At 41.1% G+C, this 19,730-nt stretch overlaps 1 non-coding gene across 1 annotated transcript; it reads left to right on the forward strand.

Moving 5' to 3' along the window:
* The first annotated feature begins 1,189 nt into the window (after nt 1–1,189).
* On the forward strand, nt 1,190–1,263 carry Trnac-aca (transfer RNA cysteine (anticodon ACA)). The gene has a single exon. It is a non-coding gene; the product is annotated as a tRNA-Cys (tRNA).
* The last annotated feature ends 18,467 nt before the right edge of the window (nt 1,264–19,730 follow it).

Consider the following 19,730-nt stretch of genomic DNA (forward strand, 5'->3'; position numbering starts at 1 on the left):
CGTCATTTGAGCGGCCTCAAACCCTGATTGTCGGCTCTTAAATGGAAGCTTGATTGATATGCATGCTGGTTGGCGATGTGCCTCGAGTAAACAGAGATATGGCAAGTATTCCGACGAAGATTTGTTTGGCGTTTCCAAATCTCTTGGTTTGTAATTCCTGTCGGGGGAATTGAAGGTCGGGAGTTTTTTGGTTAGGTTTTGTCTGGCCTCCCTGGCGCCTTCAGAGATTATTCCCAGTATTTCATATTGTTGTCTTTCGCAGATTTAATTGCTTTTTGTTGTGTTTTTTGTAGAGTCAAATTAAGAAAGATCAATATGACGTCGTTCGACCGACCCACATCCAATGTTCTCCAGAAATTGGCCTTTAGTCTGTTTGCGTTTGTGTTCTTTGGCTAGTGCAGAACCATTCTTCAAGCAGCCGTAGAGGAAGATCTCCTATGTTGACACTTAAACAGCACCATTGTTAAGATTTTATTCAGTTTCGTTCGACGCTCAGTCAGTTTCAGTGATCATTTCTCAATCCACTTTGGCCTTTTTTCCCGAAGCGACTCCAATTGTCATGTCTTTCTTAGAAATGTTGACAACGGAACCCATTGGGAACGCGGAAAAAATACAAGCCCCAGGTGGGATTCCAACCCACGACCCTCCGTGATTTAGTTGGATGCTCTAACCACTGAGCTACTGTAGACTGTATGGTGAATAAGGGTGAAATGTTGGTCTTTCACTCGAGTTACATCACGCAGCTGCAGAGTCAAATAACGACTGACAGCATTGCTCATAACTGCATCGCACAGTCACCTTAAAGCATATCTGAGATGCGGCCAACCAACAACCCAACTGAGCGAATGTGTCAATGAAAATGGACACCATTGGGCCCTCGGAAAAATCCGAGCCCAAGATGGAATTTGTCCCCCCGACCCTCCGTGATCTAACTCACGACTAGATCCGACTCTATCACGGAGGGTCGTGGGTTCAAATCTCATCTTGGCTCCATTTTTTCGAGTTCCCAATGGTTCCATTGTCATTGTCACATTTGCTCACTTAGGTGGTTGGTTGTCCGCATCTCAGATATGGTTTCAAGTGACTGCGCGATGCAGTGATGAGCTGTACTGTCAGTCGTTATTTGACTCTGTAGCTGCGTGAGGCAAGTCGAATTAAAGACCAACATTTCACCCTTGCTTACCATACAGTCTACAGTAGCTCAATGGTTAGAGCATCCGACTACATCACGGAGGGCCGTGGGTTCGAATCCCACCTGGGGCTCATATTTTTTTCGCGTTCCCAATGGGTTCCATTGTCAACGTTTCATGTAATTAATAGGTGTACATCATTCTCACATTCGCTCACTTTTCTCCGCCCTTAGCGAGTTCATTGCCTTGCTAATTTACGTGGTGACTTGTAATTTTACAGACTAAACTTCAAAGACGCATTTTTAGTAAGCATATGAATTTTTAACATACCGATAATTACAAATAATCATTCTGTAAAACGTCCACTTCACTTCGAGTGGGCTCTTTTGTCCGATGTTTGACTAGGCTATTTCATTTAACCAAACTTTGGAATTTTTCGCCTCGGATTATCTTTTCAATTAAAAATAAATAAATAAATAATAATAATAATTCAAGGCTGGTTGTATAGCTGTGAAGAGATATATAGTATTTGGTTTTTCCAATATTTCATAAAGCACGGCCTGACTTCTTCAGCGAGTTAAATGATTTGCCGTTAAAATTTTTGAAATTCAAATAATAGCCATAAGTTAAGAAAACTAGTTGTAAGATTGCAGAAAAATGTCTAAATATATAGATAATAATGATCAATGGTAGCAAAATTTCAGTTCATCGTTTTATTGCTATAAAACGATGAAGTGAAATTTTGCTACCATTGATCATTTTTATCACTGCTCCTCTCAGAGTTGAGCGCTCTCTAAATTTATTCTATTCAAGTTTAAGAAGTAAATATATAGATATATGTGTAGGGTTACATATAGATATTATTTACAGTTCTTCTTTTTTGTTTATACCTTTGGGTTAAGTGTTTGGCCCCTTTCGATTAGAAACGCTTCTCGGGCTTTGAGTATGGAGTCACGAGATGCGTAGGCTCGATTTCCGCCGCTCACTCGAGTTCGGGTATCCTCCCCGAGAAGAGACGGCTGGACGCGTGAGCGATAGATTGTGTCTGTGACGTAAATTCAAAATATAATTTATGCGAAGTCAATAGTTGCGGGGAAATAGCATTAGACATCCCAAAAACACTGATTTTAAGAAAACAGAAATTACATAAAAGTGCTTAAAACGTCTGTGCGAGGTGTCCAGATGATACGAGCTTGAGTTTGTGGTTAAATGATCGATGTGAGTTTGAATTGAGCCAGCGAATCATCAACGAAATCTTCGGCTGCTTTAGCTCTCAGTCGATCTCATCGCCCCCCTCGTTTTGCCAGCAATAAACTCAGCAGTACTTTCAATTGATCTTGAGGAATTTTACTTGCCCTTACATTAGCGAAGTATGAGGAGAAAATTGCAATAGCAATGGATTTGAAAACCGTATTTTGACCTTGGCGCCAACTAGAAAATCAGTGGGGTTTGCGAGCTCAGGCGGTAGAAAACGACACAATTCCCATTCTCCAGCTTCTCGAACACTTTTCGTTGTCGCAATCTTGGATGTTTCCTATCTTAAATCACTGTAAACCTCGAACAGGCCGGGTCAAGGGATACCTTCGCAGCCAAAACATATAATTTATGCCAGACGGATTTGTGCAGGCGAGTTTCTGATTGGCGGAGATTAACAATGGCTCACCTCACGCGTCCAGCCGAGATTTCGGGAGTGAGCGCTGGCTTATTTCCCGAAACAGCGGCTGGTAATCGAGCTTACGAGATGTGGGGATGAGTTACATTGGCATGAGTTCCATATGTCATGAGGCATGTATTTATTGCTGGTGTAATGTTCAGAGACAGTTGTTTGATTTGAAAAATAAGTGGGTCTGTCAACGGAACGCTGGTGTTTGTTGAAACGGTCTTCTCCGTTTTGTCTCCTCAAATTATTTGCTTGTTAGATCTCCCAAGACCCGGCACTCCTACTTTGTTCGAATGGCCCTTGTATAAAAAATAATTGCCCTCAAGTAGCTTTTCAATGTCAAATATTGACTGGACAAGGTTAAAAAAAGCAATGCACAGGAATACACCATTTTAGAAGAAAATGTGTACCTCTCGTTGACCGAAGTCGAGAGCTGTAACGTTACCTGATTAGTACGAGAGGGAATAATTTAACGCGTGTTTTGTCCAAAATTAAAAGGCCATTATAAATGAACAGGAAAAACAAGGTATCGTAACTTATTGGGGTGAGAAAACAAGATTTAGTAAAATGCTAATTACATCTATTCGCAATCAAACCGCTTGGAAAAGCATGGGCTAAAGTCAAACAGTCTGTACTTTAAAATACAGCACTTTTAATTAAATTGTCTATCATAGTGCACATACTTTATGAGAGAAATGTCCTTCGTACAAGATTTCGGCTTCCTTTGTGGATCAATATCTTCAGACTTAATTGGTATTTTGTCACCTTATGACTTTCAAAATGATAAAATGGTATATGACATGAATCATATATGAACTGCGGATATGAAATCAAGTGAAGCTATGATCTTCGCAGTTATGAGTGCAATTTTTGCAATTGCGTAGAGAAGCCTGAAAAATTCAGGACTTCAACGGGGTTTGAACCCGTGACCTCGCGATTCCGGTGCGACGCTCTAACCAACTGAGCTATGAAGCCACTGATATTGGGAGCTGGTCATTTGTGGGTTCTAATGGTCCCGTTCTAATGGTCCCGTGAGTTATTGCACTCATAACTGTGAAGATCATAGGTTCACTTGATTTCATATCCGCAGTTCATATATGATTCATTTCATTCCTCACGGGACAATTAGAACCCACGAATGACCAGCTCTCAACGTCAGTGGCTTCATAGATCAGTTGGTTAGAGCGTCGCACCGGAATCGCGAGGTCACGGGTTCAAACCCCGTTGAAGTCCTGAATTTTTCAGGCTTCTCTACGCACTTGCAAAAATTGCACTCATAACTGCGAAGATCATAGCTTCACTTGACTTTCGAAATGTTGATATAATAATCAACAAGACGCCTATAAGGACGTATCAGTGGGATGCAAAAAAAGTTAACACAAAATGTCCAGTTACGGTGAACTACAACTACGGGTAAACTTCGAAAAATCGCGAAAGATTACCAGAAAGATAAATGTGTAATTTAACTAGAATGTGGGATGTCATAGACATACCACGCCAGAAGGCCAGTCGCGTGTCTTTTATTTTTATTGTTAATTTGTTCTTCTTGGTAGTCACAAATGTGCATACCTCAAGGATATTGAAGTAGGTTCCGATTGCGGAATCCAATTTTATGTCGATCGGCTTTTCCAACTCTCTTACGGCGATTAGAAGGATTTATTATATGCCTTAAAACACAAAAAATGATCTTTGATCTTGGGGGACCAGGCGAGAAATCCCGGGCGGGCAGTATCACTCCATCTTGCCTGCTCGGGTAGCCAATCACAGCGCGCGATTTGGTTTATCTTGCCCCCTCAAAGAGCTAATCATATAATAAGAAAGAGTATTTTATAACTCTACATAGTCATTCGAGGGACTGGTCAAGAACCCTTGTAAACCTTCAAAAGCGAGAACAAGGTTGTCGCAATCGATGTTGAATTGATCGTGACCCTGCACAATATTTTGTTTTCCCTTCGCACGGATTTTCAAATTAGTTGGGCATAATTTAATAGAAGGATTTGATTGGTTATCTTCTAGAAAAAAAAAAAGGTGGGTTTTGTTTAGGGTGAAGGCTAAAAATACGGACATAAACATGAAACAAAAGAACTTTTCTAGTTGCATAACCATGTCCGCGCATTAACTATGATCTCTATTGGCTAGAAGTTAATCTACAAATGTCAACAACCATTAACAAGAGACCTCAAACAGTAGTTATTTGACAAATGCCGAAAGCGTCATTAAACACGTGGTCACACAAAATGTTTCTCAATCTTAGGATGTTCATGACAAGAAATTTGAAAATGCTCTCTAACTGTCTCTAACTTTTACGTGCAATTTTGCCAGGAGACACAAAAGAAAAACTGTCGTAAAGCTGCATGCCTCTCAGTATTTTAAATTTAATTCTAACGGCCAGAGTTTAATTCTGCAAAATGTCAACAACCGATAAAAAGCCCTCGAAGCGGTGTTATTGGAAAAAAAAAAGGTACACAAACGCCGCCGAAAGCGTCATTATAAAGGTGGAACTGTTTTTAACTTTCTTAATTTATTCAAACGTCAGTGGAACATGTTTGCAAATTTTATTCCCAGGCATGCAAATCCTAAGGAAACTGCAGGTAAAATGTATCCGAAGGGCCATTTGGTTTTTTTGGTTGTCTTTTAAATGGAATTTGCCGATTGGTTCCAAAGTGCATCTGTCCATTTACTGACTGGGAACCATTTTAATTTGCGTACTTAAACATTTGCTTGTACTTAAAAAAAGAAAAGAAAAAGGAATCAATTAATATGTAAAAATGAAAACCCTGACAGAATTGACCGAATCCTGAAAGCCCTTAACGGATGTAAGGAAAAAAGAACACCAATACCTACCAGAGAAGCTTCCTAAACGAAAGCGTTATGACTAATTTCCAGGTGCGTATGCAATTCAGATCTCTTTTCGTGCGCTCCAAAAAAGCACTTTGAAGCTACAAAATTACAAGATTTTGTCAAGAACGCACCGTTAACCACTTAACTTTAAATCTATCAACCTGTACCTTTTTCTTGGAAACATACAAATAGTATCTTGTTTTTCAAAGTCGACACATTTTGAGTAAAGCCTTAATTATATACTTTTCCTTCAATGAAAGAAATTCTCAACTTTACTGACCTTTCTTAAATCTTAAGTAAAATGAAACTGTTCAAGAGCAGCCTCGAAGCAGTCGACATTTTAATTTTCCAAGCCAGTTGTAATGCGCCAGAGATGAAGATATGTTGGTCCTTGTGTTGAAATCTCTCAGAGCACAAGTACTTCGGGGTCGATTGAACTAGCTTTGGAGGAAGAACAGAGAATTTAGACTCCATCTTCGGAGATACCGAACGAAACTTTTAGAATGATAGTTTTTGGGAGCATTTTTTCTTAGCAGGATTGTAATCATCTTCGAAGTCAATGCCATGGTACGCTTATCTAAAATTTGTGTCATTCAGTTCAATGGCTAAGAAAGGAGGAAGAAGCTGACTTTCACTTTATTCGACTGTTCTCATTATTCAACCGGCTCAAGAAACGAGACCGTTGCCAGCACCACTGGGATACAAAAAAACAAAACAACTACAACAACAACAAAAAAAACTAACAAAAACAAAAACAACAAGGAAAAAAGATGCAAATGCAGAAATAGTTACAGGTTCAGGCCCTGTATGTCATAAGCCTTTCTTAATTTGGCGAATTCGTTGCTAAAACATATTACAATTTGAGTCAAAGTTTGCTGGTTATTTTAAATGTTTTAAAGGCCTCTTTTGAACATGTTTGAACCGTATCGAGTCATTTCATCAACCAAATGCATTGATTTGGCTTGAAGTCCTTTATAAATTTTAGTGCGTTGGTAGTGCGCTCGACCCCGGATCGATTGGTCTAGGTTTGGGTCCTGGCCAGGGACAATGTGTTGTGTTCTTGGGCAAGACACTTTGCTCTCACGGTGCCTCTCTCCACCCAGGTGTATAAATGGGTACTGGCGAATCTAATGCTGGGGGTAACCCTGCGATGGACTAGCAGTCGCTTCATGCTATAGAAACCTGCGATAAGAGACGGCCTGATGGGCCTTCTAGGCTCGTAGCAGACTTTACCTTAAGCAGCTGAAGAGGTAGTCGGAACATGATATTTAGTGCTAATGACATAACAGGCGACAACCAAGGTATCCGTAAAACTAGGTGTTTTAATTTATTGATTCAGTTTCAGATTTATTTAATTTATTGATTCAGATTAACTTCCACCCACGCTGTTTTGACATGAAGTTGGGCAAAGTTACAGACAAATTTTTCTTGGTAATGGGTTAAATTAGACGAGGAATCATTCTCCAAGCAGCTGTCGAGAAAGTTGTTAAGGATATTTATTTAGACTCAGCTTTGTTTTGTCACCTTAAGGTGAAACAGGAGAACAAAAGAGTTTATTCATTTTCCTTTAAATTTCAATCAGTTTTTCAATTTACTGAAGTATTTTTTTCTAAGCAACTCCAATAAAAAGGACTTTCCCGGGAACTATTTGTTTTTTTCTTTTGTCCAAATACCATAGTACAAGGTTACAGAAAAATTGTCACTTGTGATCACATTGAGTTCGATCTCGACAGAACACGTGCTCCCAGCCCTAACATCGAGTATAACATATATACAGTGTTCCCTTACAATATCCCCCCCCCCCCTTTAAAAGAGTGGATCTCCGAATTCACAAGCACTCTAGAGTAACTACCAAAGCAATCTACCCTAACATTTTATCAAATAGGCAAACTCACTAACTCAAAGTGTATAAGTATCTCAAAGTCTTCTAACTGCCCCTTTCGTCAACAACTTTGGCTTTAATTTCTCTATACGACCGTCCACTGCCATTTGCTTCTGCTCCAATATCTTTTAGTGGTTGGTTATTTGCTGCAAACTGCTGAGGATCCATTCTCCTTACTGGTCAGAGGGTCTTCTTAAGCGTACTGGTCTTTAATTCTGTCCGAACTCTCCATCTTCACTGATGCTCTCATCTTGTTCCAAAGTCCTTTTGATCATCTCGAGCATGATCCGGCCATCCGGCACCCACAGTAGGTAAGGTGTCCACCACCAAATTGTTTTCAGTGCTCCTCTGTAACTCCCTGCACTTTTCATCTCCTGCAACCTGATAAGGAGTGACCGCCTCATCACCTTCACTGCCATTTTCAAACCTACTAGCTACGACGACATCACCGATTCTAGCGTGACTCTTACTCTCCTTGGATATACCATCCTCTCGCTTGGACTGATTATCAACCCAAACTAGTCCTTCCTCTGCTTCCTCGTCAACCTCTTTAATTAGACTGCCACCACTTCCTCCAACATCGGCCGCACAGATTGACCATCAGTGCACTGGCCTGGCGACCCACTTCTTCTTTCACCTGTAGCTCTCTTCCACAAACTTACTTCCTCGCTCCTCTGGTAAAGCCGTAAGTTGTTATAAAATGGGCAAGTGTAGAACGCTTCGAATGTCCCCGACTCTCACATCACTAACTCTTGCCCCTACGTCATAGGGATCTTCGCATTCGCGAAGAAACTTGCTTGCTTCATCCGGCTTTAGTTCTGGTGTGTTGGGTAGGACCAAGTCGCCAGTTTGAGAAACCGCGTCCTTAACCCCTTCATCATGTGGCCTTTTGTTGTCGTTGCACAACCTTAAGATTTTCTCTGACATCACGGTATGCAGTTTCTAACCCATTCTCAAGATCAGTTACGAATTTAGTGAAACGACACTCAATGTCTGGTGCCTTGCCCATTGTGCCATCAATAGAAATGTGCATTTCGTTAGCTCAAATATTTTGTTCGTGGAGGAATGGACACTACTCCGGCAAGCCATCATGCAAAAATCCAGTTGTTCATCCCATTTTTGGAGGCCGTCTTCAGCTCGTGCTTCTAGCATGCTGCTGATAGTCTCCGGATGCTCTAAATTTGTCCATTACCCTCTGAATGGTAGACAGTTGATCGGGTCTTGTAATCTCCAACAAGTGACACGTGCACATCTCCTCGAATACATGGGACTCAAAATCTCTTCCTTGATCGCTGTGTAGGCATGACAGGAACACCAAACCTGCAAATAAAGTTTTCCTCTAGGACTTTGGCCTAAGTTGTAGCACGCTGGTTGGGAATCGCATAAGCTTCTGCCGATTTTGTAAAACTGCACTGAACTGTTAACATATACCAATTTCCTCAGCAGGAAGGTGGTAAGGGGACCAACGGTGTCAAGATGAATTCTCTGCATTTACTCTATTTATCCTCACTTTATTTACCAACAAATCATGATTATAAACGGTGGAATGATATATGAAATGGATCATATATAAACTGCAGATATGGAATCAAGTGAAGCTATGATCTTCGCAGTTACGAACGCAATTTTTGCAACTGTGTAAAGAAGCCTGATAAATTCAGGACTTCAACGGGGTTTGAACCCGTGACCTCGCGATACCGGTGCGACGCTCCAACCAACTGAGCTATGAAGCCACTGACATTGGGGGCTGCTCATTTGTGGGTTCTAATGTTCCCGTGAGGAATGAATCAGCAGTGAAATGATATATGAAATGGATCATATATGAACTGCCCATATGGAATCAAGTGAAACTATGATCTTCGCAGTTATGAACATTGGGGGCTGCTCATTTGTGGGTTCTAATGTTCCCGTGAGGAATGAATCAGCAGTGAAATGATATATGAAATGGATCATATATGAACTGCCCATATGGAATCAAGTGAAGCTATGATCTTCGCAGTTATGAACGCAATTATAGCTTCACTTGATTCCATATCCGCAGTTCATATATGATCCATTTCATATTTCATTTCACCTTTGATTCATTCCTCACAGGAAGATTAGAACCCACAAATGAGCAGCTCCCAACGTAAGTGGCTTCATAGCTCAGTTGGTTAGAGTGTCGCACGGGAAAGTGAGGTCACGGGTTCAAACCCCGTTGAAGTCCTGAATTTTTCAGGCTTCTTTACACAATTGCAAAAATTGCGTTCATAACTGCGAAGATCAGAGCTTCACTTGAAATCATGATTATGCAAACAAGACCATGGTAGCCCACGGTTAACATTGCTTTTCTAGGCGCGCCAGTTACACTAAGATAATACTACTGGCCCTCACAACAAACTAAACAAAAAGACACTGAGGAATTGACAAGAGTTACCAAAAAACAATTATACAAGCAAACGCCTCGTGCATAAGAAAGTAATTTTTCTAAACATGATTTCAGTTATTATAGGTAACTGTTAAAGAAAAGCCATATAGTTTGAAATATCAATGTTAGTAGCGCATATTAACATTCTTAGAAGCAATTCGTTCAATTTACGTTTAAAGTGGGTTTTCCTAAGCCGGCGAAGCTTAGAGAGGATACCTTCCATATTTTCGTACCAATTCTAGAGAAGGAAAATAGCCATTGGTTTGTTCTCGACATTTTTACTTGGAAGTTTCCACCTATTTCAGACCGTGTGCATGGCGTTCCAGAATGGTATGAGCTGCAAGGGTGCCTTTAATTAAGGCAGTGATTTGCGCTTAGCACATGCAAGGCACTTGCTGCTTTACCGGTGCACTTCATTTATCTGTTCCGGTCTACAAATTCCGGGATTTATCTTCTTGCGGATGTTCTTTCACCCCCAGTGGTTGCCAGCTGGGCCATCGTGATCCACAGCGAATGCTGCAGCTCAATCAGTTCAAATTATGTCCAGACTTCATGGGTGGCTCGGCTACAGGGTTGGAGCTCCTGAAGAGTTGGTTTCTTCCAATCCCGCAACAACTGACATAAAACGTCCCCGATATAATGGTCCTGAACTTGGGCTTTCGTTACCATCTCAGTAGACCAGAAATTTCCACTTCCACCTATGTTCCCACTGCATAGAGGCTTGCTAGTGCCTTTATCTATCGTGGTGTCACCGAGGAAATACATGTACAAGAGGGCAACTCTCCATAATTTCGTTTAGGCCCCAATGATAAGGAGTCCGCATTGGTGTACAACGTCCCTGGCCGTTGTTCAATTTCATAGTTATATTCATGGAGACTCTTAAGATACAAACCAGCTTAAAAAGTCGTGGTCAGTTCACAGACGGAATTTCCGACTAAGGAAATGGTAATAATGATGGTCAGCTTAAGTCATTGAGGCCAGAATCTCGAAGCGAGTTGTGCAATAGTTCTTTTTATGGTCATTTAGGGAGCGACTGCCATACGCAATCACTTGCTCAGTGCCATTAGGCTGTAACTGAGACACAACAGCTCCAATCCCCAGATGTTGGCTGGCACCGGCGTCCAAGATGAAGCTAACACCAACATGGCTGAAAACTGGATGAGCCAGTACTGGCAAACTAACCAGTGGGCGGTTCAGGTCCTCAAATGCTGATGCTTGTTCCTCCTGCCAGTGATATGACATATTCTTCCAACACAATTGGTATAGAGGCTCTGCAATAATGGAAAAGCCCGAGATGAATCTCTCCAGACCTAGGAAGATTTGCCGCTCTTTAAGATTCAGGGATACTGGCCGAGTCTCAACAGCCTTAACTTTTTCCGGGTCAGTCTCCGTACCCTCTGGGGTCACAACATGACCCAAAAAGGTAATTACTCCTCAGGAACTGGAAATTTAGCTTCAAACCAGCAGCTTTTATTCGGTAATTGCAGACAGTAGACGTTGTCTTCAATATAGGTGGGAGCCCAGATTATGATGCTATCTAAATAGACTAGACAGGGAGTATAACTTCGTCCACTGATTGCTAGATTTATTAACTGGGTAAAACTAGCTGGCCCCCTTGGCAAACCCAAGTGGCATCACTCTCCACTGAAATTGTCCATGATGAGTTCAGAACGTATTTTAGGTCTATCCTCCTTTTTGACTTGCATCTGCCAATACCCCGAGGCTAAATCGAGACATGCAGACCACTGAGTCCCCCCACCCCCCTCCTCCCCTGGTACCCAGGGTTCCAAAATGTCACCGTCCTAGGCAGAGGTAAAGCATCTCTCTCTGTGGACTGGTTGAGCATTCGATACTCACCACATTCGGTAAATCTCACATTGTTTCCGGACGAGTACAATTGGGCTGCTTCATGGGCTGTGGGATGGCTAGATAGCAGTTCGTCCAATGCTGATCAATAATTTCTCGCTGATAGTGTGGCAAACAAAAAACGGGGTTGCTTTATTGGGTATTGAGTTAGAGCCACCTGTTTGGATTTAATACTCCAAGAGATCTGATTTTCCTAGGTCAGAACTGTTTTTGGCGAAGATGTGGTCATCCTTCCTTACCAGGAATTCAAACTGCGCCCTCTGGTGTTCAGAGTACCCTCCAAGATTCTCATGCACACTCGACATCCAATCTGTCCCTCCTTTCACCCATTACTAAGTCAACAGGATGATAAGGAGGTACCAAGTCTCAAACCAATTGTACCTGTCTCCAATTTATCAGGGATACCACTACCATTTACACTAGTAATGGGTTGGTATTCAGCGACAGGTATCATGACTTGAACGTATTTTTAGGGGCCAGTCTGAGAACATGCAAGTCCATCCCTCGAATTAACTAAAGAGCAGGACACATTCATTTAGAGTTTCCCCTGACTATCCTATTAGGTCTTTTGATTCCTCCAAGATTCCAGGGCTTTCTGTGTTTTGGTCATAGTCAACCTCCAACCGGGCTCTTTCAACTTGTTCAGTTCCCGGCTGTTGCAACTTCCGCATCGGCAGACCCTACAAACGTTCCTGTGTCGTAATTGATTTGACAGCCAAACTTTTGGAAAGTCTCATCCCAGTATGCAGTCGTGGGCTAAGCCAACAATTATGACTAGCCAGGAACAATCAATATTTCCAAGGCCAAATTTCACCACGGTTTCTCCTAGAACAATAAGTTCATTTCCGTCTGCAGTATTTAACATCCCTGAAACAGGCTTGAGTTTTGAGAAATACTCTTTCTTGAGCCAAGCACTCTTACTTAAACAGTGACCGTCGCCCCATGTCTAGAAATAGGCAATTTCCCTGTGATTCATCAGTCCTGTAGCGTAGATCAATCAATATTTCCAAGGCCAAATTTCACCATGGTTTCTCCTAGAACAATAAGTTCATTTCCGTCTAGAGTATTTAACATCCCTGAAACAGGCTTGAATTTTGAGAAATACTCACTCTTGAGCCAAGCACTCTTACTTAAAACAATGACCGTCGCCCCATGTCTAGAAATAGGCAATTTCCCTGTGATTCATCAGTCCTGCAGCGTAGATCAATCAATATTTCCAAGGCCAAATTTCACCATGGTTTCTCCTAGAACAATAAGTTCATTTCCGTCTAGAGTATTTAACATCCCTGAAACAGGCTTGAATTTTGAGAAATACTCACTCTTGAGCCAAGCACTCTTACTTAAAACAATGACCGTCGCCCCATGTCTAGAAATAGGCAATTTCCCTGTGCCATGTGTTTTGATCCACAGAATAAACACGCGGCGCTCGGACGTTCCTTCTAGCTCTTATGTCACTCTGCATCACCGTACTTTGTTTGAAAGCATGTGATAAGGTGTTTCCTATTCTGCTAAATGTCGCTTCATATTGCTTGTGGGTCAGTTTTGGGTAGCTTGGAGGCAGGTACTTTTTACAGGTCACTGGCCACAGGTCAGGTTTACAGGTCACTGTCTCAATGACCAGCTCTCAACGTCAGTGGCTTCATAGCTCAGTTGGTTAGAGCGTCGCACCGGTATCGCGAGGTCACGGGTTCAAATACCGTTGAAGTTCTGAATTTTTCAGACTTCTCTTCGCAATTGCTAAACTTACGTCCATACTTGCGAGGATCATAGCTTTACTTGATTTCATATCTGCAGTTTAGTATCCAGGTGATCTGGTGACGTAATTGGGAAGACTGTGGAAAAGTTTTTTAACGCCGTATCCCACAACCGTGCGCGACCTTATTTTCGAATTCAACATGGCAGAAGCGAGGTTAGAACTCGTCGGGTCTACTTAAATGTTCATTCGGTAACAGGAAATGTGGTAGACAGAGAATGATTTGTTGAATTTTGGCGATGGAAATACTGCAGGGAGTTTGGAAACAACACCTAATTCCGCGCGCGGCTGTGGGATACGGCGTTAACATTTTTCTTTCCAGTCCTCCAAATTACGTCACCAGATCAGCTGGGTATGATTTATTTCATATACCATTTCGTTCATCACTAGAGCAGCCCTATCCCTTTCCTAATGTAACCTTAAGCCTGAATAATAGTCTTTAGGCCTCGGGATATCATTAATAAACGCTTAGGGTTGTTTTATCATTGCTACAACAGTGACCTGTAAACCTGACCTATGACCTGTGACCTGTAAGAAATACCTGCCGGTAGCTTGGCCGTTTGTTATACTTTGGCGTAAGGTCTGTGGAGAAGCCATCTTCCGGCTCCCATCGGAATTTTCTGTTTTTCGCCGTCCATGTTGCTATATTTTTCGATCCCAATCTGTTGCCACCATCGTAAGAATCTGTCTTCAACATAATCAAATATCAAAATACCGTCGAACGAGTGAGCTAACAGAAGTCTCGGTATAACGTGTGATCTCAATCCCAATGTCGTGTATTACACATACAGTGTCCCCTTGGTGAACATTGCCTTGGAGTGGTGATATTGTCCCTGGTCAGGCCGGGTTTTTCAAGGTTGAAGCAAAATCCCGTGGGTGGATGGGAGGGTCGTGGGTCGTGTTTGTTTGAAGATTAAAACAAAAAAAAAAAAGATATATATTAGCTCCCCCAGTGCTCGGTCTAAATTTGCAATTGCCCTAAGAGTTAGGGTTAGGGTAAGGTTTATTACCTCTTTCGAATATAATTACCTCTTTTCTGCATTGCGTTACCTGAACATTGCAAATCTCGCAGCCAATCAGAATGAGTAAAATTTTTCAAGTATATTATAAGTTATTCGACGATGGGATTATTTGTGAATGCAAATTTACCCTAATGTTCTAACCATTGCTTTTTCCTTCTTGTAGATGAGCAATGATTCTGATGTACAAAACAGAACTTCAAATTTGGAGTTGCTTTCTTCATCCGTGTGCATTACCTTGCTGACAGCACTTGGCATCGAGGCTGTTGCTATAGTGACACTAAATGGCCTTGCAATCATTGTTTTCCTGAAAGAGCGAAGACTTCGCAAGCGTAGCATGTACCTGACGATCAGCCTGGCAGTTGCTGATATGTTTAATGCATGGCCTGTGATCTGGTGGATTTTTTCCTCGGGAAAGGAATGTAACATTTGGACGATTAACTTAGTGTTTAATCCTAAGATCGCAGTGCCTTTGATTTTTTACTTTCAAGCCCTCTCATTAACAAATCTTACTGCTATTTCTTTGGAGCGAATGCACGCAACTTTTCGTCCATTTACGCATCGTCTCGTTAAAAAGAAGGTCTTTGGAGCAGCTGTTGTGGCTGTCTGGTTTACAGCTGGCCTGTTTACAGTCATCGTTTTGTTACGGATTCGGTCCGATGGCATTTCGAATAGAGCGGGGTTAGGTGCATACTTCTTATTCCTATTATGTTGCCCTTTTATTATCCTTGTTTCTTACGCGTCCATCGTTATTAAATTTTACTGTGGAACTCATCCTCAACATCATGGTGCAATCAGTAGAGAAAGAAAACTTACCAAGACACTGTTCATTGTTACAGTTGTATCGTTATCACTATTGCTGCCTGCTCTTATTGCACTCTTTTCCGGGCATGTTTCTTCATGGAAGCGTTTTGAAGCAATTTCTCATCAAACAACGTGGCTTTTAAAGTATTCTATAAACTTTTTACTTTGTGCAAATTCTTTCGTTAATCCATTGCTATATTCCTTTAAAATGCCAGAGTTTAAAAGAGCTATGCTTTTATTATTGTGTTGTAGATTTCGCTCGGAGCCAGTTCAGGTTTTTCCTCTTAATGACTTGTGAATTGTGAGATTTTACTCGGTTAATCATAGTGAATGTGTGTTCATCAAGTATACAGAAACTGAGAAGAAAACGTTTCCTCCGACTACTCTTAGTTTTTGATCTAAGAAGACTTTATTTGAATTAATTCAAAGCAATATGTGTGGAAATGCAAGTGAGTGAGTGAGTGAGTGAGTGAAGCTATTAGTCTCTCCCCTCGGGGTTTTTTAGGACTAATTTACAATGTTTTTCGGGGGACTTTAACCAGACTGCTTATTACACAGTTTACAAATTATTTTAGGAAGTGAGAGATGCCCACGTCAAGATAAGGTCAGACCACAACTCCGGGGACTACGTTCCCTACTCTTATCGAATAGCGAGTGGTTCTTTAAACGTTCCATACATTTAATTTCCAACAAGGGACCTCCGGTTTACAGTCCTTATCCGAGAGGACTTGAAAGTCTAACCATTTGCAGGTGTAATTACAAAAGTAGCACATTCTCCTCAGTTATTTTAAGACCCTGAGTGTTGGTCCGGCCGGAGTCGAACTCACGAACTCCGGCATGACAGCCCGATGCTCAACCAACTGAGCCACCGGTGCGCGGTTAAGTTAAGACTGGTCAGTTGAAATATTTTAAAGTTTGTAGTGTATCATTTATTCTTACGTTTTAAGAGTGATGATCAAGTTTGATATAAAATATTAGCTTTGTAAGGCCACAGTGAAATTGGAGTAAAATAAAGTTGATGTACGTATGTATTTATTATGTATTTATTGCTCCCGCAGGGTTTTTTTATCCAGAGGCCAAAGCCCGAGAAAGCAACCTAGAAGCCCCTGCGTAAAAGGGTAAGTTATCGCCCACGCAGGGTTTTGGCCTCTAAACCCGAGGAGGCAACCTAGAAACCACTTAATGTGTACATTGGTAGATATTGTATGGGGAAAAGCAATCTCCATTTGCTCAACCGAGCGCGCAAGGTGGTATTGGTATTGCTTAACGGGGCGCGCAAGGTGGCATCGGTGTTGTTCAACGAGTTCGCGAGGTGTTCTGGGTAACTTGAGTCACGAGGCAGAAAGTCACAAGGAGCATCGGTATAGCGATCGAAGGTGAGTAATTTTCGAATACTTACAGCAATTCCTTTTACTTTGAAAATCAAAGATTACAGTATCTGACAGAAAATCATATTGCGTGGGTCATAAATCGATTTTTTAGGCACAAATCATAAACAAGGGCGACAGACTCGGCCACAAACGGCTAGACGCAACCTCAGTAAGCAAAAGCGTAGTCTCAGTATCAACATTTTCAAACAACCTTCGATCATTTTTACCAGAGTTATTGACAGATAATAATAATCAGCGATGACTATAATAAGTGAGTTTTTCCCTATTTTATGGTATTTCAAGGTAGCGTGGAAAGAACCACATGGATAAAAAAGATGACGTCGTACGACATGTTGCCTTGTAGTTTATTCCTGAACAAAGGGGAAAAAAAAAACGTTTAAGGTGATTTCCTAGTATGGCAATGCGCATCCTGTTCTGGGCATAACACAGCGTAGGCCTTGTTCGTATTCAGGAATGGCTAAGAGGCTTTATGGTCAAATTTCACGGCGCAGTTCTATTTTCTTTGTCTCACAAGTCTCAACGGATATTTCTAAACAAAACAATGCTTACATTTAACCATAAAGACTCGTAGCCATGTGTGAATATTGATATATCGAACGTGGCCAAAAACATTTCAAAATGGCGACCTTTCATGCGGGAAAGCTCGCTAGAAAGAGGAATGGCCGTTTTCAGAGCACAGCAGTAAAGAGCAAAACAAGAAACGTTTTAGACTCTCGCAAAACAAACAGTCGAGTGATAGCCTTGATGATTCTAAAGTTTCATTTCAGTCCGAGAGTGAAAGTGAAACCTCGCTATCGGGGAGACGTGTTGTCGAGGGGTCGAGCTTGGTTTGCTTTCTGTTTTCTCCTAAACGAAGTTCTTGACCTATCTTTTTTTGGCCTAATTTTATTCTCTTACTCATCCTCTTTGTGCTGTAAAAAAATTGTAAAAAAAATACGTCAGAAGAAAAAGTTACAGGAAAAAATGTATTCGTAACCATCACTCGTGGACACAAAATTGACTCCTCGAAATCACGCACCCGAGGAATATTTGTAGTCAGTGCCTTTTCAAGACGTGTGCCTGTGCCATAAAACAAACATTAAACTATTCCTTTTGAACAATATAATTCACCTGTTTTGTTATTTCAAGAATTACTTCAAAGCTGTGCGTCCTGTTAATGTAAACGTAGCCTGAACCGATGGAACAAACTTGTCCTTGATAGATGAAGTCGCTATGATTAATTGAGTAACTTGAGCAAGTTATATTTCCCAAATGAGCTTGGTGACCTATTTTTTTAATTGCGCATTTCGAGTCACTATAATGATGGGAACAATCGAGAAAAGTTTAAAGAAAATCTTACGACAACGTCTGTTACTAAGGAATCACCTTAAACCATTTTGTAAAATATGCATCCACTTGAAATAACGCATCTGTAAAAAATAACAAACGGTTTAGTGTCCAAGAAAATAATTAATGCAGGAACTTCTTCCACCAAGTTTGAGCTATTACTGGTAGACTGTTTTGTCGTGTTCTTGTTTTATTGGTCGTCCAGGTGTCATGCAACCTTATCAGATTCAAAACTAAAAATGTTCTAAAGATATGCCAAAAAGCAGCTCTAAACAAATTGAGGACGTTCGCGCGAAAATCTTCCCACATTGAAATTAATTTCATTTCTCGCCTGAAGTTAGGTCATAAATTGCTCATTCCAAAACTGAAAAATTAATTGGAGGGTCGCCGGCTTTGTTTCGGAGAAAAAGGCAAGGGAAAGATGTTCTTCATTTCGAGATATAACCCCATCCGTCGAAAATCACAAAAATAGGATAGTAGCCAAAACGCCGGGGCCGGGGCCAGGGCTGGGGCCGGGGTCGGGGGCCGGGGTCGGGGTCGGGTCGGGGTGTCTTTTTTTCCAATTTTTTCTTTCAATTTTTTTGTCGTTATTCTCCTGTATTGTTATTTTGAATGTTCGACACCTTTCCTTCACTTATGGTGTAAATTGGCAAAAAGAAAAAAATGGAAACATACTCAAGCTGTGAAATGGACATTTTTGTTTGTTTTTCGAAATTAAGAGAATTTCCGACTGAAATTAAACTTTTTGCGGGGAATACACGCTAATCCTAGAGACACTGAAGACTCGCTGAGCACCGCATTTGAAAACCACATTTTAATGTTGACTTCATAAAAACCTTCTCCGGAATGCAATTAAAACGAAACAAAACATAATCACAGTTCCACGATGGTCGCCACGCTAAGTTCTCATTTGCCTGTTTTCGCAAAATTGTTCTCAACGTTGTAGTGTTTTTATCGTAAATTTGGATTCGATCCTTTGACTTCCGAATAGAATTAGCTCACAAGCTCCCATGCGACTCTGACTTTACTACAAACCGTCAGTTTGTAGGAAAGTCAGACAACAACATTGACGACAACAGCATCAAAGAAGCAAATGGGAACGTTGCGTGACGGCGTGACGGTCATCGTGGAGCTGTGATTCTGTTATTAACGAAGTAAACATTACAAGGCTATTTTAAAGTGTGGAGCTCAGCGAGTCTTCGTTGTCTCTGGCACTTGGCGTAAATTTCATTAACTCCAATTTTAGCAATTTCGGAATTCTGCTAATTTCGAAAAACAACTCCGATTTTCGGAAAGACAAGGCCAGATGCTGGCAAGAAAAAAAAAAAAAGAAAAAAAAAGAAAAAAAAACTAAGAGGTCCCTTAATTAATTAAAAGAGCTTTCATAGCTTCCGTAGGTTCCTTAATTTGTTTGACTAATTTCCACCATTACTGAAGGACAGATGCCGGTCATTCGAAAACAACAGTAGACGAAATTAACGACAAAAATTTAAGCAAAAAAAAAATTGGGAAATTATTATCTAAACGAGTAAAATCGGGAAACTAAGCGAGACTTACCCGTAAGTTGAGGCTAGATTGAGATTTTACCTTGTCACTATTGCAGAAACGGATTACATGAGATAGCATTGCGCCTGCGCGGACTCATTCTTGA

The sequence above is a fragment of the Montipora capricornis genome, chromosome 13, assembly GCF_036669925.1.
Source record: "Montipora capricornis isolate CH-2021 chromosome 13, ASM3666992v2, whole genome shotgun sequence".
Taxonomy (NCBI): domain Eukaryota; kingdom Metazoa; phylum Cnidaria; class Anthozoa; order Scleractinia; family Acroporidae; genus Montipora; species Montipora capricornis.